Source organism: Balaenoptera physalus, assembly GCF_965194825.1.
Source record: "Balaenoptera physalus genome assembly, chromosome: 1".
Taxonomy (NCBI): Eukaryota; Metazoa; Chordata; class Mammalia; order Artiodactyla; family Balaenopteridae; genus Balaenoptera; species Balaenoptera physalus.
The window spans coordinates 140,995,585-141,023,455 of record NC_138882.1 but is presented as its reverse complement, the minus strand read 5'-3'; the positions used below and the strand labels follow the sequence as shown (position 1 = coordinate 141,023,455).

Genomic DNA, 27,871 nt, shown 5'->3' with positions numbered 1-27,871 from the left:
AAAACACTTTTTCTCAGGCAGTCTCAATATCAGGAAACCTCTTTGTCCCATGTCTTTGAACTGCTGATCACACCTATATGTTCTTAGACCACAGCACGTGGCCAACCCATCAGTCAGAATAGACCTTCTCCCTGCATCCCTTCCCTCAGCCTCCCTCCCTTAGACCTTCCATAGTTCCTTGGTCCTTTTTGTATTTTTATTAATTTTTATTGGAGTACAGTTGATTTACAATGCTGTGTTAGTTTCTGCTACAGCACAGTGAATCAGTTATACATATACATACATCCACTCTTTTTAAGATTCTTTTCCCCTATAGGTCATTACAGAGTATTGAGTAGAGTTCCCTGTGCTATACAATAGGTCCTTATTAGTTATCTGTTTTATGTATAGTAGTGTGTATATGTCAATCCCAATCTCCCAATTTATCCCTCCCCTCTCCTTTTCCCCCTGGTAACCATAAGTTTGTTTTCTACATCTGTGACTCTATTTCTGTTTTGTAAATAAGTTCATTTGTACCATTTTTTTAGATTCCACATGTAAGCGATATCATATGGTATTTGTCTTTCTCGGTCTAACTTACTTCACTCATTATGAGTCTCTAGGTCCATCCATGTTGCTGCAAATGGCATTACTTCATTCTTTTTTATGATTGGTCCTTTTAATGCCTACTCCTTTGCACCAGAATCCTGCCTCCTCTGGTGTCCTGCCTCTGAGTCATCTTCTCTTTCAGATGCTGCTGATGAATATAGGAAGATGAAGAAATGGAGATCTGAAGAAATGACAGCAGAGAATTCCTCATAATGACCTGGGCTTTATTTGAAATATCTTTTTAAAAAATGTAAATGCCTCTTATACTGAGATTAACCTCTTGCTAGCTTATTTCCCCCTCCCCACCTTTTTTCTTTTTTCTTTTGTCTTTTGTCTTCTATGAGTCTTAAGTTTATATTTTCCATATCCATTCTTTTAGTAGTTACTCCAGGTACTTTAACATGCATACTTTAAAAAGTCAAATGTTAATCAATATCTTTCTATTTCTTTCCCAAAACAAAGACACTAGTGCTTCATATCTAATCGAACTTCTCAAATTATATGCTATTGTTGTCCAGTATTTGGTTTGTATTTTTTTAATTTGACAAAATAGACATTATTACTTTATACAGTCAGTATTTGTTTAGATTTACCTACATACATATAGAAATCTTTGCTGGTAATTCCTTTCTGTATCTGAGACTTTCCATTTGGTAGTACTTTTACCTGAATCTGCTGGTAGTAAATTCTGTTATCTTGTTTTCTTCTAGCGTGGATATGTTATTCTTTCCCTCCTATCTTGAACGATCATTTCACCACGTATTTCATTGTTGGTTGACAATTATTTTCACTCAGCACTTTAAGAATACCACTCATCATCTTCTAGTTTTCATTATTGTACAAAAATTACTCCATCAGGCTATTTGCAATGCCTTGTAGAAAGTCTTGACTCTCTAGTTGCTTTCCAAGTCTTCTCCTTGCCTTTGATGCTTTGTAGTTTGATGTGATTTACATCTAAATGATAATTTCCTTTCATTTATCTTTGCCTAGGAGTTTTTGGAGTTCCAAATCTGAGGATCAGTTGTGGGTTTTTTTTAAGTTCTAGAAACTTTTGGCCATTATCTCCTAAATGATTGTTTCTTCCACATTCTCTTTATTATATCCTCCTGAAACTCCAATTAGAGAACTTTTCCATATGGTAGAGAAGTTAGAACTTCTAACTGTTAGAACTTCTCTCTCCTCCCTATGTCTTAATCCCTTTCTCCCCTTATTTTTATGCTACAAAATGTATCCTTTACAACCTGCAGTAGCATTAAAAAAATCCACTTCTAGCTAAATATAAGTGGAAATACAAAGCTCCAGAAAAGGAGTTGGAAGTAACAAAACCTTGTTCTATCACGGGGCAAAAGCTCAATCTTCAGTCAGACCTGAGCAAGCTTATTAGCTGTCTTGCCCTCAGGGCCACTCTGGCACCTCTCTGGAAAGGGCACACCCACACAAAGTCCCTTAGTCCTCCACACAAAGGATATGATCCTGATCTTGAGGAAGAGGTAGGTCAGTCAAAAATAGCATATTGTTCTTGTTCTTTGTTCACCAATTAGAGCTTCTCTCTGCAGAGGTGGGAGATAGAGGGGACATGTGGTCCTCCATATCAGCCTGAATTACCTGCTTCAAGCAGAGAATGTTATTATTGAAAAGTTGTAGAAGAATGTAATACATGCCAGGCTACACAAAGCCTAGCCAAGATCCCATACTGACTCCTCTGATTTACTTAAACATTGTGTGTTGAGGTCAATTCCATCTCCAAAAGGCTTTAAGAACTGCTGGTTCCATACCTAGCTTCTGTCACAACAATCAAGCTCCAAATGAATTGTTTGCAATACAGAGATGGCTGAACACCAAAATTATGATTTCCATTTTCAGATGCTGAATTTGATAGATTTGCCATCAGAAAATCTACCTACTTTTGTTTGAGCAGCCACCGTGTTGCTTCATTACCCTACTTCTAATGGGCAGACTTGAAGAATGACACAGCTTATCCTTAAAGTACTTGGTACCCATTGCCTGGTTTATCATGACTGCTCTTGTCATTCCCACTTCAAAAACAGAAGTCAGTGTAACTGAATAATTGTCCTGGCCATCTCTCTCCAGGCTCCGATGACAATAAACAACAACAACACACACACAAGTACACACACACCATTTCAAGTCCTTTATGGAAATAGATATTTAAAATAAATAGACAACAAAGGCTTTTTCTGGGTAATATTGTGTCCACACCTGGTGTTAATTCATTTATACTATGAAAGCAAGTCTTTTCTATGATCTCCTTAGCATTGAGTTGAGGTGGATTTTGTCTTTATAACTGAGTCCACAGGACAAATGTAACAAAAGTTCTAGAAAAGCATTTCTCAAAGCACACTGCTCAGAACAAAAGAACCTCGGGAAATTAAGAGGTGTAATGTAAGATAAGTGTTCCATAGTCCAGCAATTTTGAGTAACACTGCATTAAATGAGGATAATAAAGTTAAACAGGCCTCTTTACTGCAGGACTTTTCAGAACCTTCACTATACTAATGTACATGTAAGTCATAAAGAGAAGATAATATGTAGCATTTTTTCAAATATATTTGACCACGGAGTACTTTTTGTTAAGCATCTTACAAGAAGTGTTCCATGAAACAGACTTGAAAATCATGTTGGAGAGTACACATTGCTTTATTGCTCAACTTTCTTCCTCCTGAGGTAGAAAAAGAACAGCAAATCCAAGAGAAGCATCTCTTTTGGAGCCATCTGGTGTTGATTTTTTATGAGTCAGTTGGAATAGCTCTGTCACATCTGAAGGAGATGTTCCTTGCCACAAAGTTTTTTGTCTGACCACTCTGAGCAATCACAGACCTCCCTGCCTTCTTCCCTCCTTTTTCTCCCAAGATAACTCCAACCCAGCCCTGTTCCTGGCCTTTAGCCTTCATGTCTTCACTTGCTTCCCTTGGCCTTCAACCTTTATGATTTGCTATGTGCATTGTACTCTGTGCTTTGGCCTTTGGTGCTGCTGTTATTTCCCAAAATCCATTCCCTTTCTGGCTGTTAGACTTGGATCCTGCACTGTGTTTTGGGAGAACTCCACTTCCTCCCCCTAATACTATGCTCCTATTCTTATTCACCTACACTCAGCTACTAGTGGCCTCTTGCTTCTACTTCCCTATGCATCCCTTCCAGCTTCCCGTAGAAGCTTATTCTAGCCGTGTCCTTGACCCTCACCTGTAGCATTGCCCACAGCTAGGAGGTAACATTGACTACTGACGCTTACCAGGACCACAAAATATTGGAAGGATTTCTCTTGCCACATAAAAGATCAACCCAGCTACAGAAGGAGTACACCTTGAGTGCTAAGGCTCAATATTAGTGTGTGGGTCCTTTTGAGTCCCCTGTGGTTTGCAGGTTATATAACATTAGTCAGTGGGTATCTCACAGTCATTTTGTACCAATAAGCAATGGCATTATGACAACTTGATCCTTCTATATTTTTAATATCTTTTATCTGTTATACAACACTCCTTAAACTTTGCTTATTCACATGTTATTAGGAGTTATCGCGGCTCTCTGCTTATAGACCAGAGATTATCATCGGCCTGTCGTTTTACTTCATCTTCTTTTGTTTTTAGTTATTTTTTCTGTTTAAGCTCCCAAAGCCCTACAGGCAGAAGTGCCTTCAAATTAAAATGCATTGTTAATATTCCAGACCACACACACTTGGTTCTTCATGTGGCTTTGAGTTTTGCTGCTGAGATGATTGTGCATGATATTCTCATGGTGAGAAAATGTGCCCAACTCAGCCTATTTTGCAGAACTCTTTTGTTCCCTCAGGCAAACTTGGCATGGTTTTGTTATAAAGGTTCAGTTGGGATAACCCATATTCTTTCCCCAAGGTCACTTTTCAAATTCCTTGTCAATCAGTTTAATGAAAGGTAAATAAGTACCTGACTTCAGAGTAGCCAAACAGAGTCAGTTTCTTGGGGCAAGTGTATGTGAGCATGTACATGAGTGTGTGTGTGTGTGTCTGTGTGTGTGTGTGTGTGTGTGTGTGTGAATGTGGTGGGGAGAGTTGAGAGGAGATTACAAGTCCCTCTTGTGGTGACATCATGGGGCAAGAACATTTAAATGTCTTAGAAAATTGACAAGATTATTAATTGAGAGACAGGTACCATCACAAACTTCAAAAAGATACCTCAGTGCTTATTTTCATTAAGTGGGGTGAGTATGTTTACAAAAGATTTAGAGGATGTTGTAAATCATATTTTTAAATAATATGACTTCAGATGCTGAAGTAAACCAGATTCCAGAGCCGCCCTCAAGGACACTTGTTCTTGTCTGCCCAAGCCTGTCTGTATCTGTTCCTTAGAATCACTTCACCCTCCACAAGAACACTAAGCTTCAAGCCTGGACCATGTGCTTGTTCCAGGCTGCTCTGTTACAGCTTGGCTCATCTACCCTCTCTCTCTGGATATATCCACACATTCTCACTTCTGAGTCAAGAGTACTTGGCAGTCATTTCCCTGAAGGCATTGGCTCTTCTTCTTCCTACACACTTAGCCAAAGCTTACTCATCTCTCAATGTCAAACTCACAACAGTTCAATTCTAAACTCCAAAAGGGTAGAGGCTATGTCTGCTTTCTTTCTAATCACTTACCCAGTGCCTGGCATATAATAAATTCTCAAAAAATATTTTTTGAGTGAATAGCAAATGATTGAGTTTTAAACATGGGCTACAGAATCAGGAAATCCTCGGGTATTTAACGAAAGGTCAGGTTGATGCCTGCCCTGAGTGACCACTCCTGCAGAGGGCGGCTCTAATTATTCACCTGTTCATTCCCTTGTTATGTGTTAAGCCCCAGCTCTGTACCAGCACTCTGCTAGGTTCTGTGGGAGATAAAGATAAATCAGACTAGACTCCTATTCTCCAGAAACCTGTAGTCTGGAAGGGGGAATTTGATATGCAAGTCAATAACTGGGACACAAGGTTGAAAGTGACAAAAGCCAATAGAGAAAAACTCTGATAGATGAGAAGAGGAAGGAGATTAATTATGTAGGAGGGTGTTACAATGAGACTTTGCTGTCTCACTTTGAGAACCAGATAGGTGCCAAGTGCCTCACAGTGACTCCACTGCCCTAGAGCAAAGGGCCAGACGGTTTATCCATGGAATGCTGGGAGACCCACCTCAAGGCATGGAAGAGGTGATGTACCAGTCCAGACCGGGGGATTTCTTTGGAGAGAACGATCAGTGTGCTGTGCATTCCCCTCTCACTGGTCCTCTGGGTGGAAGAAAAGGAGTTGGGGAACAAAGGAGTTGCTGTCCTTCATCTCAAGCCAAGTGAGGAGCTTCTAAGGACATGTCAGAAGCTTGGGGAATGTGAGGACTTGTATCTTAACCTAATCTGGTGGTTTAAAGGTGAACAACCACCATCAGCTGAAGAGAGGAGAATGTATTGGGAGCAAGCTGCAGCTCCACAAACAGCAGGACAAAGGTTCACGTGTTCCTGGAAGGAAAGATGTAGATTCCATGAGAAGGAGCTGATCTGGAGTCTTCTCAAAACAGAACATACTCAAGAAGATTCCCCAACAGGGTGAAAGGATCCCAACAGCAAGGGTCTGTGCAGGGTGTTTGAAAGCCCAGGCCTGGAATCAGCTCATCAACAGCTGCCAGAGACAAGCACTGCGTACACTGGGGAGACTGCCATCTGAGGTCTCACTGGGAGGCTCTCCAGAAAACCCACAAAAGCACTTCATGAAAGCCAACATCCAGGGGGAACCGATAGATCACCACAGCTGTTCCGGCCATATGAACCGATGCCATTTCCCCTAATCCCCTCTGCCTTGGCCCAACTCTAAGGGCTTAGACAAGCCGGCAGTGAGTGAACAGAAGGATGGGCTGGGAACAAATGAAGAAGACAAACGGGAACATTCTGCCTCCTCTGTGGGCTTCCAGGCCCAGGTCAGGACCCCGCTGGAAGGGAAAGCTTTATATTGGATAAAAGTTTGAAGTTTTGAAGGTTACCCTGGACCAGGCTGAAGTTACGTGATTATGAGGCAAGAGTGACCTTTTTAATGCCAAAACAAAGGGACTATGTATTCATTACCTAAGTGTGACTGGAAAAGCCATATTGGGATACTGCCCAATATATCCCAGTATTGAGACCTGCCCAATATTTCATCTAGGGAGGGTTTAAACCAAGCAACAGTAGAAAAAGAAAAACGTTGCTGTCTGGTTGCATCTATCTAGTGACAGTTCATTCAATAAAAGCAGTTATAGTTCTTCTAGCTAAGGACATGAGGGAAGGAGAAGATTATTTTTTAACTTTTTATTAAAATATACTTCCGGAAAGTGCACCTCTCATAAGTGTATGGCTTGATATACTTTCACAAGTTGAGCACATCCATGTACCCAGGACCCAGCTCAAGCTCTAATACCCCAGAAAACCCCCCTGGGCTCCCTTTCAATCACTACTCCTCCCCCAGGGTAACCACAGTCCTGATTTCTAACAGCCTAGATGAGTTTTGGCTTTTTTGTACTTTAGGTAAATAGAATCATGCACTGTAAGGGTGCTGTGTGCTTTTTTGTGGCTTCTTTTGTCAACATTCTGTCTGTGGGATTCATCCACATTGTTCTCTGTTGTCATAGATCTTTTATTTTCATTGCTGTGTAGTATCCCCTTGTGTGACTATAACAAATTTTATTTATCCATACTTCTGCAAATGGGCATTTAAATAGCATTGTTATAAATGTTCTAGTATGTCTTTATTTCTGGTTATACACCCAGAAGTGGAATTGCTGGTCCATAGACTATGCATATATTTAGCTTGAGTAGATGTTCAAAAAAATGGTTGTATCAATTTCCACTCACACCACCAGCGCATATGAGTTCTATTACTCCACAATCACAGCAACACTTGGAATTTTCCTACCTTTTTACTTTATCCATTCAGATGGGAGCAGTGGTATTTCATGGTGGTTTTAGTTTGCTTTTTCCTATAGACTAATAAAATTGAGCACTTTTTCATATGTTTATTGACCATTTTTCTACCCTCCTTTATGAGGTGACTGTTCAAGTTTTTGTCCTTTTTTCCCTAAATGGATTATTTCTCTTTTTTTTATTACTTTGTAGGAGTTCATTATAGAGGTTTGGTATGCGTCCTTTGTCAGATATATGTATTGTGAATATCTTCTCCCAATCTGGGTTGCATTTTTACTCTTTTAAGATATTTTGATGAACAGATGTTATTAATTTTAACATAGCCCAATGTATAGTGTTGGGTACAGATCAGGGAAAAAAATTTTCATGTATATCTCCAATTCACTCAACACTGTTTATGCAGAAAGCTACGTTTCCCCTGCAGTATTGTGTTTGTTATATAAACTAGGTACCACATATGTAGCCTCTATCTGTTCTGTTCTATTGGTCAGTTATCTATCCTTGCATCAATATCATACTGCTTTAATTATTTACTATAGTTTTCTAATAGATAGTGATATCTGGTAATGGAATTGTTTTTCAAGACTTCCTTAGAAATTCTGAACTCTTTTAGAGACGTACTTTATTAGATTGAGGAAGTTCCCTTATAGTCCTACTTTGCTGAGACTCTTATCAAGAAAATATGGTGAGGTACTTCCCAGAACTTCTGCCACCAGTGTCTTTGTCCCCGTGGTGAGCCACAGCCACCCCCCCACCTCTTCAGGAGACCTTCCAACATAGCAGCCATGTGGCTGACAGGGTCTTGGTGCTCTGGCTGGATGTCAGGCCTGAGCCTCTGAGGTGGGAGAGCCAAGTTCAGGACATGGACCACCAGAGACCTCCCAGCCCCACGTAATATCAATTGGTGAGAACTCTCCCAGAGATCTTCGTCTCAATGCTAAGACCCAGCTCCACTCAACAACCAGCAAGCTCCAGTGCTGGACACCCCATGCCAAAAAACTAGAAAGACAGGAATACAACCCCACCCATTAGCAGAGAGGCTGCCTAAAATCATAATAAGTTCACAGGCACCCCAAAACTCACCACCGGATGCAGCCCTGCCTACCAGAAAGACAAGATCCAGCCTCATCCACCAGAACACAGGCACCAGTCCCCTCCACCAGGAAGCCTACACAACCCACCTCGCCCACTGGGGGCAGACACCAAAAACAATGGGAATTATGAACCTGCAGCCTGCGAAAAGGAGACCCCAAACACAGTAAGGTAAGCAAAATGAGAAGACAGAGAGATATGCAGCAGATGAAGGAACAAAGTAAAAACCCACCAGACGAAACAAATGAAGAGGAAATAGGCAGTCTACCAGAAAAAGAATTCAGAGTAATGATAGTAAAGATGATCCAAAATCTTGGAAATAGAATGGAGAAAATACAAGAAACGTTTAACAAGGACCTAGAAAAACTAAAGAGCAAACGAACAATGATGAAGAACACAATAAATGAAATTAAAAATTGTCTAGAAGGAATCAAAAGCAGAATAACTGAGGAAGAAGAACGAATATGTGACCTGGAAGATAAAATAGTGGAAATAACTACCACAGAGCAGAATAAAGAAAAAAGAATGAAAAGAATTGAGGACAGTCTCAGAGACCTCTGGAACAACATTAAGTGCACCAACATTCAAATTATAGGGGTCCCAGAAGAAGAAGAGAAAAAGAAAGGGACTGAGAAAATATTTGAAGAGATTATAGTTGAAAACTTCCCTAATATGGAAAAGGAAATAGTCAATCAAGTCCAGGAAGCGCAGAGAGTCCCATACAGGATAAATCCAAGGAGAAACATGCCAAGACACATAATAATCCAACTATCAAAAATTAAATGCAAAGAAAAAATATTAAAAGCAGCAAAGGAAAAGCAACAAATAACATACAAGGGAATCCCCATAAGATTAAGAGCTGATCTTTCAGCAGAAACTCTGCAAGCCAGAGGGAGTGGCAGGACATATTTAAAGTGATGAAAGGGAAAAACCTACAACCAAGATTACTGTACCCAGCAAGGATCTCATTCAGATTTGATGGAGAAATTAAAACCTTTACAGACAAGCAAAAGCTAAGAGAATTCAGCATCACCAAACCAGCTTTACAACAAATGCTAAAGGAACTTCTCTAGGCAGGAAACATAAGATAAGGGAAAGACGTACAATAACAAACCCAAAACAATTAAGAAAATGGTAACAGGAACATACATATCTATAACTACCTTAAATGTAAATGGATTAAATGCTCCAGCCAAAAGACATAGGTTGGCTGAATGGATACAAAAACAAGACCCATATATATGCTGTCTACAAGAGACCCACTTCAGACCTAGGGACACATACAGACTGAAAGTGAGGGGAGGGAAAAAGATATTCCATGCAAATGGAAATGAAAAGAAAGCTGGAGTAGCAATTCTCATATCAGGCAAAATAGACTTTAAAATAAAGACTATTACAAGAGACAAAGAAGGACACTACATAATGATCAAGGGATCAATCCAAGAAGAAGATATAACAATTGTAAATATTTATGGACCCAACATAGGAGCACCTCAATACATAAGGCAAATGCTAACAGCCATAAAAGGGGAAATCGACAGTAACACAATCATAGTAGGGAACTATAACACCCCATTTTCACTAATGGACAAATCATCCAAAATGAAAATGAATAAGGAAACACAAGCTTTAAATGACACATTAAACAAGATGGACTTAATTGATATTTATAGGACATTCCATCCAGAAAAAAAAAACAATACACTTTCTTCTCAAGTGCTCATGGAACATTCTCCAGGATAGACCATACCTTGGGTCACAAATCAAGCCTTGGTAAATTTAAGAAAATTGAAACTGTATCAAGTATCTTTTCTGACCACAACGCTATGAAACTAGATATCAATTACAGGAAAAAAACTGTAGGGGCTTCCCTGGTGGTGCAGTGGTTGGGAATCCACCTGCCAATGCAGGGCACATGGGTTCAAGCCCTGGTCTGGGAAGATCCCACATGCCGCGGAGGAACTAAGCCCATGTGCCACAACTACTGAGCCTGCGTTCTAGAGCCTGCAAGCCACAACTACTGAGCCCGCATGCCACAGCTACTGAAGCCCATGCACCTAGAGCCCGTGCTCTGCAACGAGAGGCCACTGCAATGAGAAGCCCGCACACCACAACAAAGAATAGCCCCTGCTCGCTGCAACTAGAGAAAAGCCCGTGCACAGCAACGAAGACCCAATGCAGCCAAAAATAAATAAATTAAATAAAATAAATTTTAAAAATAAACTGTAAAAAATACAAACACATGGAGACTAAACAATGCACTACTAAATAACCAAGAGATCACTGAAGAAATCAAAGAGGAAATCAAAAAATACATAGAAACAAATGACAATGAAAACATGATGACCCAAAACCTATGAGATGCAGCAAAAGCAGTTCTAAGAGGGAAGTTGATAGCTATACAAGCCTACCTCAGGAAACAAGAAAAATCTCACATAAACAATTTAACCTTACACCTAAAGCAATTAGAGAGAGAAGAACAAAAAAAGTCCAGTTAGCAGAAGGAAAGAAATCATAAAAATCAGATCAGAAATAAATGAAAAAGAAATGAAGGAAACAGTAGCAAAGATCAATAAAACTAAAAGCTGCTTCTTTGAGAAGATGAACAAAATTGATAAACCATTAGCCAGACTCATCAAGAAAAAAAGTGAAAAGACTCAAATCAACATAATTAGAAATGAAAAAGGAGAAGTAACAACTGACACTGCAGAAATACAAAGGATCATGAGAGATTACTACAAGCAACTATATGCCAATAAAATGGAAAACCTGGAAGAAATGGACAAATTCTTAGAAAAGCACAACCTTCTGAAACTGAACCAGGAAGAAATAGAAAATATAAACAGACCACTCACAAGCACTGAAATTGGAACTGTGATTTAAAATCTTCCAACAAACAAAAGCCCAGGACCAGATGGCTTCACAGGAGAATTCTATCAAGCATTCAGAGAAGAACTAATACCTATCCTTCTCAATCTCTTCCAAAGTATAGCAGAGGGAGGAATACTCCCAAACTCATTCTACGAGGCCACCATCAGCCTGATACCAAAACCAGACAAAGATACCACAAAAAAAGAAAACTACAGGCCAGTATCACTGATGAACATAGATGTAAAAATCCTCAACAAAATACTAGCAAACAGAATCCAACAGCACATTAAAAGGATCATACACCATGATCAAGTGGGGTTTATCCCAAGAATGCAAGGATTCTTCAATATATGCAAATCAATCAATGTGATACACCATATTAACAAACTGAAGGATAAAAACCATATGATAATCTCAATTGATGCAGAAAAAGATTTTGACAAAATTCAACACCCATTTATGATAAAATCTCTCCAGAAAGTAGGCATAGAGGGAACTTACCTCAACATAATAAAGGCCATATATGACAAACCCACAGCCAACGTCGTTCTCAATGGTGAAAAACTGAAACCATTTCCTCCAAGATTAGGAACAAGACAAGGTTGCCCACTCTCACCACTATTATTCAACATAGTTTTGGAAGTTTAAGTCACAGCAATCAGAGAAGAAAAAGAAATAAAAGGAATCCAAACTGGAAAAGAAGAAGTAAAGCTGTCACTGTTTGCAGATGACATGATACTATACATAGAGAATTCTAAAGGTGCTACCAGAAAACTACTAGAGCTAATCAATGAATTTGGTAAAGTAGCAGGATACAAAATTAATGCACAGAAATCTCTTGCAGTCCTATACACTAATGATGAAAAATCTGAAAGTGAAATTAAGAAAACACTCCCATTTACCATTGCAACAAAAAGAATAAAATACCTAGGAATAAACCACCTAAGGAGACAAAAGACCTGTATGCAGAAAACTATAAGACACTGATGAAAGAAATTAAAGATGATAGAAACAGATGGAGAGATATATAGATAGCTAGTGGGAAACAGCTGCATAGCACAGGGAGATCAGCTCAGTGCTTTATGTCCACCAAGAGGGATGGGATAGGGAGGGTGGGAGGGAGATGCAAGGGGGAGGGGATATGGGGATATATGTATACATATAGCTGATTCACTTTGTTATACAGCAGAAAGTAACACAACATTGTAAAGCAATTGTACTCCAATAAAGTTGTTAAAAAGATAAAGATGTCGTATTTTTTCAAATGTTTTTTCTGCATCCAGAAAGATGGTTATATTATTTTTATCTTTTATTTAAGTAATGTGGTGAATCAAAATAACTGGTTTTTAAGTGTGAAACCAACCTTACATTCCTTGGGATCAAAACCCTTGCTCATAATGTATTACCTTTTTTACATATTGCAAGAGTTCATTTGTTAATACCTTGTGAAGGATTTTTACATCTACTCTGCATGAAGGATATTAATTTTATTGTCTATTTTAGTACTCTCTTTGTCAAGTTTTGGGATTAGGATTTACTGGCCCCATAAAAAAAGTTGGAAAAAGTTCTACCACTCTCTATTTTCAGAAGAAATTTGTGTGAGACTGATATTATTTATTCCTTAAATGCACGACTGAGTTCATGAGTACAGCCACGTGGGCCAAAGTTTTCTCTGTAGGAAAGTTTTTATTACATACTCATTTTCTAAATAGATGTAGGACCCTTCAGATTTTCTATTTCTTCTTTTGTAAGTTTTGGTAAGTGATGATTTTTGAGAAATTTGCCCATTTCTTAACAGTTGTTGAATTTATTAGCATAAAATTCTTAATAGTATTCTCTTATTTCCTTTTAATGTCTGTAAGATCTCAAGTGATTCCATCTTTTTCATTCTTGATACTAATAATTTGTGTTTTTATTCTTTTTTCTTTTGACTAGTATTGGTAGGATTTATTTATTTTGTTAATCTTTTCAAAATATTAACCATTGGCTCTGTTAATTTTTTTATTGCTTGTCTTTTTTCTCTTTTATTTTCACTCTTTTCTATTTCCTTCTTCTGTGTACTTTGTGTTTAATTTGATGTTCTTTTTCTAACATTTATGTGAAAATCTTAGATCATTGCTTTTAAAACTGTCTTCTTTTTCAATATATTCATTTAAAGCTATAAATGTTTCTCTAATCACTTCTTTAGCTGTATCCCACAAATTTTTAAAGTAGTGTTCTCATTATCATTTAGCTCCAAATAATTTCTATTTTCTTTGTGACTTTTTCTTGACCCATAATTTATTTAGAAATGTTTTACCCAATTTCTAAATATTTAGAGTATTCTAGATATTTTTCATTATTAAATTCTGATTTAATTTTATTGTGGTCAAACAACATACTCTATGATATTTAACTTTTGAAATCTATTGAGTTTTTTTTTTTTTTTTACAGGTTAAAATACAGTCTGTCTTGGTAAATGTGCACTTGAAAAGAATGTATACACTGCAGATGCTCTGTATAGTGGTCAGGTAAGTCATGTTGGTTGTCTTACCATAGTCTTATTGATTTTTTCTACTACTTGTTTTATAAATTACTGAGAAGGGGGTATTAAAATCTTCAGCTATGATTATGATTTTTATCTATTTTTCTTTATATTCTGACATATTTTGCTATTTGTTTTCTATTCATCCTGTCTGTTTTTATTTTTCCTCCTTTTCTGTCTTCTTTTGGGTTGAATATCTTTATTTTATTTTATCTTATTTATTAGTTTTTTAGCTATAACTCTTCCTGTGACCTTTTTATGTATAATGTACCTTACAGCAGTATGAACTCATTCACTTCCTCTCTTGTGCAATTATTGCTTGTGCAATTATTGTTATATATTTTGCTTTTACATATTATAACTTCCATAATACACTGTTATTATTTTTGCTTTAAAAGTTTAATCATCCTAAGAGAAATTAAGTGAAGAAAAAATAGTAATCTATACGTAGCCACATATTTACCATTTGTGCTGTTCCAGAATCCTTCCTCTAGATCCAGATTTCCACCTGGTATCATTTCCTTTCAGACACAAGAATTTCTTTTAATATTTCTTTTCATGAATTTCTGCAGAAAATAAATCATCTCACCATTCTTTTATCTGAAAAATCTCTATTCTTCTTCATTGTTGAAAGATATTTTTACTGGATATAGAATGCTAAGTTGACAACACTTTAAAGATGTCATTCTATTTTGTTTAACTCCATTGTTTTCTGATGAAAAATCAGATATCATTCTTATAATATATATTTTCTCTGTTTTAAAATTTTTCTTTTTATCTTTGGGTCTTAGCAGTTGGACTATCATTTGCTTAGATGTGGTGTTCTTTGTATTTATCCTTTTAGGAGTTCTCTGAGCTATTTGGATTTGTGGGTTGATGTATTTCCACTAAGTTAAGGAAATGTTTTATCTTATTTCTTAAGAAGAAAATTTCTACCCCATACTCTCTCCTTTTTTTCTGGCACTCAAATTACCCATGTGTCAATCAGTTTGTTGTCCCACAAGTCACTGCAGTTTGGCTAATTTTTTCAATTATTTTCTCTCTATTCTTCAGTTTGTATAATTTCTGTTCTCTTGTCTTTAAATTGATTGGTCCTTTTTTCTGCAGTATCCAATCTTTTAAATTCTATCGATTAAGTTTTTCTTTTTCTTTTTTTTTGTTTTTGGCTGTGTTGGGTCTTCATTACTGCACATGGGCTTTCTCTAGTTGCAGCAAGTGGGGGCTACTTCTCGTTGCAGTGTGCAGGCTTCTCATTGCAGTGGCTTCTCTTGTTGCGGAGCACAGGTTATAGGCATGCAGACTTCAGTAGCTGCAGCATGCGGGCTCATTAGTTGCAGCACGCAGGCCCTAGAGCACACGGGCTTCAGTAGTTGTGATGTGCAGGCTCAGTAGTTGTGGCACATGGGTTTAGTTGCTCCACGGAATGTGGGATCTTCCCAGACCAGGGATCGAACCGGTGTCCCCTGCATTGGCAGATGGATTCTTAACCACCGCACCACCAGGGAAGTCCCAATGTTTTCTTTTTTGATATTGTATTTTTTTCAGCTCTAGAATTTCAAGTTGGTTCTTTTATAATTTTCATTTCGTTTTTGGGATTCCCTTTCTTTCACCCATTTTGCTCATCTTTTTTTTTTTTTTTTTTTTGGCTGCATTGGTTCTTCATTGCTGCACACAGGCTTTCTCTATTTGAGGCGAGCGGGGGGCTACTCTTCGTTGCAGCCTGTGGGCTTCTCATTGTGGTGGCTTCTTTTGTGGAGTACAGGCTCTAGGCTCACGGGCTTCAGTAGTTGCAGCACATGGGCCCTAGAGTGCATGGGCTTCACTAGTTGCAGCACGTGAGCTCAGTAGTTGTGGTACACAGGTTTAGTTGCTCCGCAGCATGTGGGATCTTCCTGGACCAGGGATCGAACCCATGTCCCCGTATTGGCAGGCAGATTCTTAACCACTGTGCCACCAGGGAAGTCCAGCTCATCTTTTCTTTTTAATCCATTAACATATTTATAAAAGCTGTTTTTAAATTCCTGTCTCAGTGCTAACATAAAAGTCATCTATGGATTTACTTCTCTTGGCTATGTTTTCTCTTTGATTGATTGCTTATATGTTCCTGTCTCTCCAAATTTCTAGTAATACCTTATTTTATCCTGGACAGTATGGATGATACATTATAGAGATACTGTAGTTTTGAAAGAAAGTTGAATTTGTACTAACAGAGAGTTAAGCTATTGGTGGATCACATTAATCTTTTTTTTTTTTCAGTTTTATTGAGAAACAATTGGCATACATCACCAGATAAGTTTAAGGCATACAGCATGATAGTTTGATTTACATATATTGTGAAATGATTATCACAATAGGTTAAGGTAGAATCTATTATCTCATATAGATATAATATAAAGAAAAGAAGAAAGGGGAAAAGGAGGGGGGAAATTCTCCTCGTGGAGAACTCTTAGGATTTACTCTTAACAACTTTCCTGTGTATCAAGCAGTGTTAAATATAGTCATCATGTTCTACATTATGCCTCTAGTACTTATTTGTCTTATTAGTGGAAATTTGTACCTTTTGACGACCTTGCTCCAATTCTCCCTCCTCCCACTCTCAGCCTCTAGTAACCACACATATGAATCACGTTAATTATACGTGGAAGCTTGTTTTAAGTTCTGCTATAATGGATTTATTTTCATTTTGCATTTAATTCTAGACTGGAGCCCTTAGTCCTGGGCTTACTTATAAGGTACGGCTTTTCTGAGGTTTTAGTGAAAAGTCTGAGATGTTCACCAAACCCTTCTAACTTGACAGAATTTGAACTTTGAACTCTTTCTCCCCAGCTCCATGCAGCTACTAATATTTCTTCCTCCTAGCCACTTTTTGCTGGCCTTCTTGTGTTTTCACTTTGTGAGTTTTTACTTTTGCAGCCACTAAAGGATTTTAGGAAATTTTGAATGCAAAATTTGAGGGGTGGTGCACAACCATTAACATAAAAGTTTTGTACCTCATCATTCAGGATAAGCTAAGTTATTCTGTAACAAAAGGCAGAAAATCTCAGTTTTCAGCAGCTTAAAAGCAACAAGAGTTATAGCTTGCCTTGAACTAACACTCCAGGTAATAACAATTATGGACTCTACACTCTGGGTTTTATTTTAATGGTTATTTGAAAAATTACAGCTATCACACCAATCCCTTGATTTTAATCATAATATTGCTTAAGTCAAGTTAATTAAAATAAAATTAGTCAATTTAAACAAAAATATGAAGAAAATAAAGTTGATGCCTGGAGATGGACAAAAATTTTGAAAGTGGTATCTAAGCCACTGATGTATGACAAATAAAGGTATAAAATATTCTCCTAAATCCAAAGCAAATTTAGATTAAGAAAAATAGTTTGAGATGGTTACTTGAACAATAAATATTAATTAAAGTAATATGATGCTTTCTATGGAAATTGACTATATTTTTGGTGCTGCATCACTAAGGAGGTATAGTCTTATAGAAATATTGGGTACATTCATAAATATTGAAAAATATATATAACAGTAAATATTTAAACTCTTGTAACTTGATGCTTTAACTAATACTACCATTAACTTTTCCATGACTCTAGGTAGATTTTGGATGAGGTAATGAGCTCTCTACTTTGGACTTCTTAGTGTCTAGTTTAAAGTTTGTACAATAAGCCATTATTGTACTACATTTTGAGATTTGCCAAAGATGAGTAAAAAGAATTAGGGTTCCTCAGCCAACTTATATAATTTTGACTTTGGCCATGAATATTTTACTCCTTTTCAGCTCCTCTTTCTGCTGTTTCTTAAATGGCATCCCGTGCAAGATTGTTGAAAGATGGCAGAGACCAACATTCCACTATTGTTTAAATGCAAGTCCATGACAACCTGAATCTAAAATGAATGCTCAAGTCAGTGTTAATGAATCAGTACATTCATAATTGGAAAATAAGCCTTTTTCTCCCTCCCCCTGACTTGGTAATACCTCTCATTATCTGGTGGTTCTGAGAATGCCTGTGATAGGCATCTGAAGGCAAAGTTGGATGAAGAACTATCCTAATCCCATTGATAGCAGAAGAAAAGGGAAAGAAGCTGAGATTTCCACCCCCACCCCCATTTATAGTCTTTTAATTAAGCTAAGACTTTGTTGTGTCGTTTACAACTAGGAGAACTGCACAGGCAGCTGTGTTTTACATATTGAGTGGGTATAAATAGAAGAATTAATATAGAAAAGATGAAAAACCCATGTGGATAATCGGTATCTGTTACCTCCTGAACACTATCATGCTTTTATTTTAAAAAGCCAGTCTGTGTATCTGCTTTTTATTTATTTATTTGTTTGTTTGTTTATTTATTTATTTAATTTTTGGCTGCATTGGATCTTTGTTGCTGTGCGCGGGCTTTCTCTAGTTGTGGCGAGCAGGGACTACTCTCCTTTGCAGTGCGCAGGCTTCTCATTGTGGTGGCTTCTCTTGTTGCGGAGCACGGGGTCTAGGCACGTGGGCTTCAGTAGTTGTGGCCCATGGGCTCAGTAGTTGTGGCTTATTAGCTCTAGAGCACAGGCTCAGTACTTGTGGCACACAGGATTAGTTGCTTCGCGGCATGTGGGATCTTCCTGGACCAGGGCTCGAACCCATGTCCCTTGCATTGGCAGGCAGATTCTTAACCACTGCCCCACCAGAAAAGTCCCTGATCCTCCTTTTTTGAAACTGGATTTTCTAAACTAGAAAGATTAGATCCAGAATTCCAAACCTGCGGACATGAGATGAACTCCCTTTAATTCTCACCTAACACTCTCTAAGCCGATTTCATAACTGTACATTAATTGTATGACTTTTTATTTAAGGTCTCTCTTTTCCTAGATAGCTACAATATTATATTAATTTCAGGTGTACAACATAGTGATTTACAATTTCATAGATTATACTCCACTTAAAGTTATTATAAAATGTTGGCTATGTTTCTTCTACTGTACAATATACCCTTGTAGCTTATTTATTTTATACATAGTAGTTTGTACCTCTTAATCTCCTACCTCCATCTTGCCCCCACCTTCCTTCTCCCCACTGGTAACCACTAGATTGTTCTCTGTATCTGTGAATCTGCTTCTGTTTTCTTATATTCGTTTGCTTTATTTTTTAGATTTCACATATAAGTGATAACATATAGTAGTTGTCTTTCTCTGTCTGACTTATTTCACTAAGCATAATACCCTCCAGGTTCATCCACATTGCTGCAAATAGCAAAATTTCATTCTTTTTTATGGCTGGGTAGTATTCCACTGTATATATATATCACTTCTTCTTTATCCATTCATCTTCTGATGGACACTTCCATATCTTGGCTATTGTAAATAATGCTGCTATAAATATTGGGGTGCTTGTATATTTTTTGAATTAGTATTTTCAGTTTTTTTCAAATACATACCCAGGAGTGGAATTGCAGATAGTTCTATTTTTAGTTTTTTGAGGAACCTTCATACTGTTTTCCATAGTGGCTGCAAAAATTTACATTCCCACCAACAGTGTGCAAGTGTTCCCTTTTCTCCACATCCTCACCGGCATTTGTTATCTGTGGTCATTTTGACGATAGACATTCTGACAGGTGTGAGGTGATATCTCATTGTGGTTTTGATTTACATTTCTTTGATGATTAGCAATGTTGAATATATTTTCATGGACCTGTTGGCCATCTGTATGTCTTCTTCAAAAAAATGTCTATTCAGGTCTCTTGCCGATTTCTTAATCAGGTTGTATGTTTTTTTGTTACGGTGTTGTATGAGGTGTTTATAGATTTTGGATATTAACCCCTTATTCGTCATATCATTTGCGAATATTTTCTCCCATTCAGTAGGTTGTTTTTTTGTTTTGCCAATGGTTTCCTTTGCTATGCAAAATCTTTTAAGTTTACTTAGGTCCCATTTGTTTATTTTTACTTTTGTTCCCTTTGCCACAGGAGACAGATACAAAAAATATTGCTACAATTTATGTTAAAGAGTGCTCTGCCTATGTTTTCTCTTAGAATTTTTATGGCTTCATGACTTACATTTAAGCCATTAATCCATTTTGAGTTTATTTTTGTAATGGTGTGAGTTTATTAATGGTAAGCCATTAATCCATTTTGAGTTTATTTTTGTAATGGTGTGAGATAGCAGTACAGTTTGATTCTTTTGCATGTAGCTGTCCAGTTTTCACAACACCATTTGTCGAAGAGGCTTTTTTGCCTTTGTATATTCTTGCCTCCTTTGTAATAAATTGACCACATAAGTGTGAGTTCGTTTCTGGACTCTCTATTCCATTGATCTATATATCTCTTTTTGTGCCAGTACCATACTGTTTTGATTACTGCAGCTTTGTAGTATAGTATGAAGTCATGGAACATGATACCTCTAGCTCTGTTATTCTTTCTCAAGATTGTTTTAGCTATTCAGGCTCTTCTGTGTTTTGATACAAATTTTAAAATTATTTGTTCTAGTTCTGTGGAAAATGCCATTAGTATTTTGATAGGCATTGCATTGAACCTTTAGATTGTGTTCAGTGGTATGGTCATTTTAACAATATCAGTTCTTCCAAACCATGAACATGGTATATCTTTCAATCTCTTTGTGTTGTCTTCAATGTCTTTCATCAGTGTCTTATAGTTTTCCAAGTACAGATCTTTAACCACCTATGTTAGATTCATTCCTAGGTATTTTATTCTTTTTGATATGATTGCAAATGGGATTGTTTCCTTAATTTCTCTTTCTGATACTTTGTTGTTATAGAAGTGCAACAGATTTCTGTATATTAATTTTGTATCCTGCAACTTCACTAAATTGATTGATGAGCTCTAGTAGTTTTTTGGTGGCATATTTATATTTTCTGTATATAGTATTGTCATCAGCAAACAGTGACAATTTTACTTCTTCCTTTCCAATTTGGATTCTTTTTACTTCTTTTTCTTGCCAGATTGCAGTGGCTAGGACTTCTAATAATATGTTGAATAAAAGTGGCAAGAGTAGGTATCTTTGTCTTATTCCTGAACTTAGAGGAAATGCTTTCAGCTTTTCACCGTTGAGTATGATGTTAGCTGTGTGCCTAAAGGCTCACATGCCTTTATTATGCTGAAATATGTTCCTTCTATACCCACTTTCTGAAGACTTTTTATAAAGTATGTCATACTTTATAAGTATGTTTATCAACATAAATTAATGTTGAATTTTGCCAAAAGCTTTTTCTGCTCTATTGAGAAGATCATATGATTTTTTAAACATCTTTATTGGAGTATAATTGCTTTACAGTGTTGTGTTAGTTTCTGCTGTATAAAAAAGTGAATCGGCTATATGTATACATATATCCCCATATCCCCTCCCTCTTGCATTTCCCTCCCACCCCTCTAGGTGGTCACAAAGCACCGAGTTGATCTCCCTGTGCCATGCAGCTGCTTCCCACTAGCTATCTATTTTACATTTGGTAGTGTATATATGTCAGTTTTACTCTCTCACTTCATCCCAGCTTATCCTTCCCCTCTCCTCAAGTCCATTCTCTACATCTGTGTCTTTATTCCTGTCCTGCCCCTAGGTTCTTCAGAAGCATTTTTGTTAGATTCCATATATATGTGTTAGCATACTTGTTTTTCTCTTTCTGACTTACTTCATTCTGTATGACAGACTCTAGGTCCATCCACCTCATTACAAATAACTCAATTTCATTTCTTTTTATGGCTGAGTAATATTCCATTGTATATATGTGGCATATCTTCTTTATCCATTCATCTGTCGATGGACACTTAAGTTGCTTCCATGTCCTGGCTATTGTAAATAGTGCTGCAATGAACACTGTGGTACATGACACTTTTTGAATTATGGTTTTCTCAGGGTATGTGCCCAGTAGTGGGATTGCTGGGTCATATGGTAGTTCTATTTTTAGTTTGTTAAGGAACATCCATACAGGCCAATATCTCTGATGAACATAGATGCAAAAATCCTAAACAAAATAGTAGCAAACAGAATCCAGCAGCACATTAAAAGGATCATACACCATGATCAAGTGGGGTTTATCACAGGAATGCAAGGAATCTTCAATATACACAAATCAATCAATGTGATACACCATATTAACAAACTGAAGGATAAAAACCATATGATAATCTCAACTGATGCAGAAAAAGATTTTGACAAAATTCAACACCCGTTTATGATAAAAACTCTCCAGAAAGTAGGCATAGAGGGAACTTTCCTCAACATAATAAAGGTCATATATGACAAACCCACAGCCAACATCGTTCTCAATGGTGAAAAACTGAAACTATTTCCTCTAAATTCAGGAACAAAACAAGGTTGCCCACTCTCACCACTATTACTCAACATAGTTTTGGAAGTTTTAGCCACAGCAATCAGAGAAGAAAAAGAAATGAAAGGAATCCAAATTGGAAAAGAAGAAGTAAAGCTGTCACTGTTTGCAGATGACATGATACTATACATAGAGAATTCTAAAGGTGCTACCAGAAAACTACTAGAGCTAATCAATGAATTTGGTAAAGTAGCAGGATACAAAATTAATGCACAGAAATCTCTTGCATTCCTATACACTAATGATGAAAAATCTGAAAGAGAAATTAAGGAAACACACCCATTTACCATTGCAACAAAAAGAATAAAATACCTAGGAATAAACCTACCTAAGGAGACAAAAGACCTGTATGCAGAAAACTGTAAGACACTGTTAAAATAAATTAAAGATGATATAAACAGATGGAGAGATATACCATGTTCTTGGATTGGAAGAATCAACATTGTGAAAATGACTATACTACCCAAAGCAATCTACAGATTCAATGCAATCCCTATCAAACTACCACTGGCATTTTTCACAGAACTAGAACAAAAAATTTCACAATTTGTATGGAAACACAAAAAACCCCATATAACCAAAGCAAACTTGAGAAAGAAGAATGGAGCTGGAGGAATCAGGTTCCCTGACTTCAGACTATACTACAAAGCTACAGTAATCAAGACAGTATGGTACTGGCACAAAAACAGAAATATAGATCAATGGAACAGGATAGAAAGCCCAGAGATAGACCCACGTACATATGGTCACCTTATCTTTGATAAAGGAGGCAAGAGTATACAATGGAGAAAAGACAGCCTCTTCAATAAGTGGTGCTGGGAAAACTGGACAGCTATATGTAAAAGAATGAAATTAGAACACTCCCTAACACCATACACAAAAATAAACTCAAAAATGGATTAAAAACCTAAATGTAAGGCCAGACACTATCAAACTCTTAGAGGAAAACATAGGCAGAACACTCTATGACATAAATCACAGCAAGATCCTTTTTGACCCACCTCCTAGAGTAATGGAAATAAAAACAAAAATAAACAAATGGGACCTAATGAAATTTAAAAGCTTTTGTATAGCAAAGGAAACCATAAAAAAGATGAAAAGACAACCCTCAGAATGGGAGAAAATATTTGCAAATGAAGCAGCTGACAAAGGATTAATCTCCAAAATATACAAGCAGCTCAGCAGCTCAATATCAAAAAAACAAACAACCCAATCCAAAAATGGGCAGAAGACCTAAATAGACATTTCTCCAAAGAAGATATACAGATATCCAACAAACACATGAAAAGATGCTCAATATCACTAATCATTAGAGAAATGCAAATCAAAACTACAGTGAGTTATCACCTCACACCAGTCAGAATGGCCATCATCAAAAAATCTACAAACAATAAATGCTGGAGAGGGTGTGGAGAAAAGGGAAACCGCTTGCACTGTTGATGGGAATGTAAATTGATACAGCCACTATGGAGATCACATGATTTTTATTATTCAAATTGTTAATGTAATGTATTACACTGATTGGTTTGCAGATATTGAACCAGCCTTGCATCCCTGGGATAAATCCCACTTGATCATGGTGTATGATCCTTTTAATGTATTGTTAGGTTCAGTTTGCTAATATTTTTTGAGGATTTTTGCATATATGTTTGTCAGTGACCCTGGTCTATAATTTTCTTTTTTGTGATGATATTTTTGTTTAGTTTTGGTGTGAGGGTGATGCTGGCCTTGTAGAATGAGTTCGGAAGTGCTCCTTACTCTGCAATTTTTTGAAATAGTTTGAAAAGGATAGGTGTTAACTCTTCTTTAAATGTTTGGTAGAATTCACCTGTGAAGCCATCTGGTGCTGGACATTTGTTTTTGTGGAGTTTTTTAAATTACTGATTCAATTTCATTACTGGTAATTGGTCTGTTCATATTTTCTATTTAAACCTGGTTCAGTCATGGGGGACTGTAGATTTCTCAGAATTTGCCCATTTTTTCTGAATTGTCCATTTTGGTGGCATGTAGTTGTTTGTAGTACTCTCATGAGTCTTTGTATTTCTGTGATGTCAATTGCAAAGTCTCCTTTTTCATTTCTGATTTTATTGATTTGAGCCAACACTATTTTTCTTGGTGAGTCTGGTTAAAGCCTTATCTATTTTATTTATCTTTTCAAAGAACAAGCTCTTAGTTACATTGATCTTTTCTTTTTTTTTTTTAGTCTCTATTTCATTTATTTTTGCTCTGATCTTTATGATCTCATTTCTTCTACTACTACCTCTGATCTTTATGATCTCTTTTAATTTATTTTTGCTCTGATCTTTATGATCTCTTTTCTTCTGCTTCTTCTTCTGGGGTTTGGTTTGTTCTTCTTTTTCCTTTAGGTGTAAGGTTTGAAATTTTGAGATTTTTCTTGTTTCCAGAGGTAGACTTTATCACTCTAAACTTCCCTCTTAGAACTGATTTTGCTACATCCCATAGATTTTTTTTTCCATGAAGCTGTTTATTCCTGTTATTAAACCTTAGACTCAAGTAATCCTGGTTATTCTAGAAAAAACACCTTGTTGTAGGGATCATTTCATCATCCCTTTCAACAATCACCTCTCCATGAAGAACCTTTCTTTTCTGACATAACATATGAAAGTAGAGTTGTGGAAACAATGGTATATATGAGGCCATGGTTATAAGAAGAAAATAATAGTAGTCAAAAGAAGCATTGTATTTATTCAGAAGTCTTATTGAGAACATTCCTTTTTTCTTCACATATGGTAAGGCAGCATATATCGTAAGAAGTTCACCAGCAACTCCGACAGGATATAAGATGATAAAAAAATTATATTGGTTTTATACTGTGAGTAACGAGCCACACCATAAAGATTCTTGAACTCGCTTGGACCCCAGCCACAAGCACAGAAATAGGTACAATTCCGCAAGCAAAGCAAATGTCTGGAAAAATTTAAGTGTCTTCTGAATACTTTTATATAAACCTTTGTGTATTCCTTTTTCCACATAAAAATGTACCAGCCGGTACATTTTTACTACAGTACATGTAGTAGCCAGTACCAGCCACCCTGCAGTCATGGTGATGTTGTAGAAGGTGAGCCAGGCGGTGGCCAACAAGCCCAGGCACCTCCTCTTGCCCACGGCCTCCGAGGCGCTGCCATTGGTGCTGTCCTCCTCACCGGACGCCATGGTGGCCGCACAGCCGGGGGACGTGGATGAGAGGAGCAGGGGAGTGGGAGGGGGCCCAGCCGAGCACACCGCTGAAGCACCACCGCCCGCTGCCACCGCATCCATCAGGTGCCCCATGTGCCACACACAGGGAGCTCAGCACTGCCAGCCCAGCCACCCACGGGGGAGGAGCGGGCACCCCCAGCCCCCATAGATTTTGAATTATTGTGCTTTCATGTTCATTTGTTTCCAGATATTTTTTATTTCTTCAGTGATCCATTGGTTGTTTAGTAGCATATTGATTAGCCTCCATGTGTTTGTGTTTTTTGCAGTCTTTTTTTCTATAGTTGATTTCTAGTCTCATAGCACTGTGGTCAGAAATGATGGTTGATATGATTTCAGTTTTCTTAAATTTACTGAGACCTGCTTTGTAGCCTAGTATGTTCCATGTGCATCCATGTGCACATGTTCCATGTGCATTTGAAAAGAATGCGTATTCTGCTGCTTTTCAGTGGAATATTATATGTATATATGTATATATGTGTGTGTATGTATGTATGTATATATGTATATACACACAAACGCGTGCACATACACACATATATATATATACCATCTGGTCTAACGTGTTGTTTAAGGGTTGTGTTTCTTTCTTTCTTTTTTTTTTTTAAACATCTTTATTGAAGTATAATTGCCTTACAATGGTGTGTTAGCTTCTGCTTTATAACAAAGTGAATCAGTTATACATATACAATATGTTCCCATATCTCTTCCCTCTTGCATCTCCCTCCCTCCCACCCTCCCCATCCCACCCCTCTAGATGATCACAAAGCACCGAGCTGATCTCCCTGTGCTATGCGGCTGCTTCCCACTAGCTATCTATTTTACATTTGGTAGTGTATATATGTCCATGACACTCTCTTACCCTGTCACATCTCACCCCACCCCTTCCCCATATCCTCAAGTCCATTCTCTAGTAGGTCTGTGTCTTTATTCCCATCTTTCCACTAGGTTCTTCATGGCCTTTTTTTTTTTTTCCTTAGATTCCGTATATATGTGTTAGCATACTGTATTTGTTTTTCTCTTTCTGACTTACGTCACTCTGTATGACAGACTCTAACTCCATCCACCTCATTACAAATACCTCCATTTCATTTCTTTTTATGGCTGAGTAATATTCCATTGTATATATGTGTCACATCTTCTTTATCCATTCATCTGTCGATGGACATTTAGGTTGCTTCCATGTCCTGGCTATTGTAAATAGAGCTGCAATGAACATTTTGGTACATGACTCTTTTTGAACTATGGTTTTCTCAGGGTATATGCCCAGTAGTGGGATTGCTGGGTCATATGGTAGTTCTATTTTTAGTTTTTTAAGGAACCTCCATACTGTTCTCCATAGTGGCTGTATCAATAAGGGTTGTGTTTCTTTATTGATTTTCTGTCCACATTCCCTACTGTTATTGGGTTACTGTCAATTTCTCCCTTTATGTCTGTTAATATGTGCTTTATGTATTTAGGCACTCCCATGTTGGGCCCATATATATTTACAATTGTTATATCTTCTTCTTTGATTGATTCCCTTGATCTTTATGTAATGTCCTTCTTTGTTTCTTGTTACAGTCTTGATTTTAAAGGCTATTTTGGCTGATATAAGTACTTCTACCTGGCTTCCTTTTAATTTCCATTTGCATGGAATATCTTTTTCCACTCCCTCACTTTTAGTCTGTGTGTGTCTTTAGATCTGAAGTCAGTCTCTTATAGGCAGCATATATATAGGTCTTGTGGCAGCATATATATATATATATCTTGTTTTAGTATCCACTTAGACATTCTTTGTCTTTTGATTGGAGCATTTAGACCATTTACATATAAAGTAATTATTGATAGGCATGTACTTATTGCCACTTTGTTAATTATTCTGGGTTGTTTTTGTAGTTCTTTTTTGTTCCTTTCTTTGTCTTTTGTTCTCTTCTCTTGTGATTTGATGATTGTACTTAGTGTTATATTTGGATTCCTTTCTGGGTTTTGGGTATGTATCTATTATAGATTTTATATATATATTATATTATATATATGATTATATATAATCATATATATATGATTATTTAAGTTGCTGATTTCTTAATTTCAAACACATTTTAACAACACTGCACTTTTACTCTCCTTCCCTCACAATTACTGTTTTGACATCATACTTTACATGTAATTGTTTTGTGTATCCCTTAACTGCTTATTGTAGATATAGATGATTTACTACCTTGACTGAATATTTGCCTTTACCAGTGTGTTTTTTCCTTTTGTAATTTTCATGCTTCTAGTTGTAGCCATATCCTGGGGCTAGTGTCAGCCCACTGGCAGGCAGAGCCAAGTCCTGAGGTCTCTGTCGGCAGGGCCCAGG

General features: G+C 37.1%; 2 long non-coding RNA genes and 1 pseudogene across 3 annotated transcripts in view; 1 reads left to right on the top strand and 2 right to left on the bottom strand.

Moving 5' to 3' along the window:
* LOC309657160 overlaps positions 1-26,255 on the top strand; it is a 62,933-nt gene extending 36,678 nt beyond the window's left edge. The window contains exon 2 of the long non-coding RNA XR_014261675.1: positions 26,106-26,255. This is a non-coding gene — a long non-coding RNA (uncharacterized lncRNA). The remainder of the gene's footprint in view (positions 1-26,105) is intronic.
* LOC309657130 overlaps positions 1-27,871 on the bottom strand; it is a 260,854-nt gene that overhangs the window by 92,410 nt on the left and 140,573 nt on the right. The gene's annotated exons all lie outside the window — the stretch shown is intronic.
* LOC309656931 (very-long-chain (3R)-3-hydroxyacyl-CoA dehydratase 1 pseudogene) lies at positions 74-26,114 on the bottom strand (annotated as a pseudogene). Its single transcript has one exon. The product of its transcript is annotated as a very-long-chain (3R)-3-hydroxyacyl-CoA dehydratase 1 pseudogene (transcript).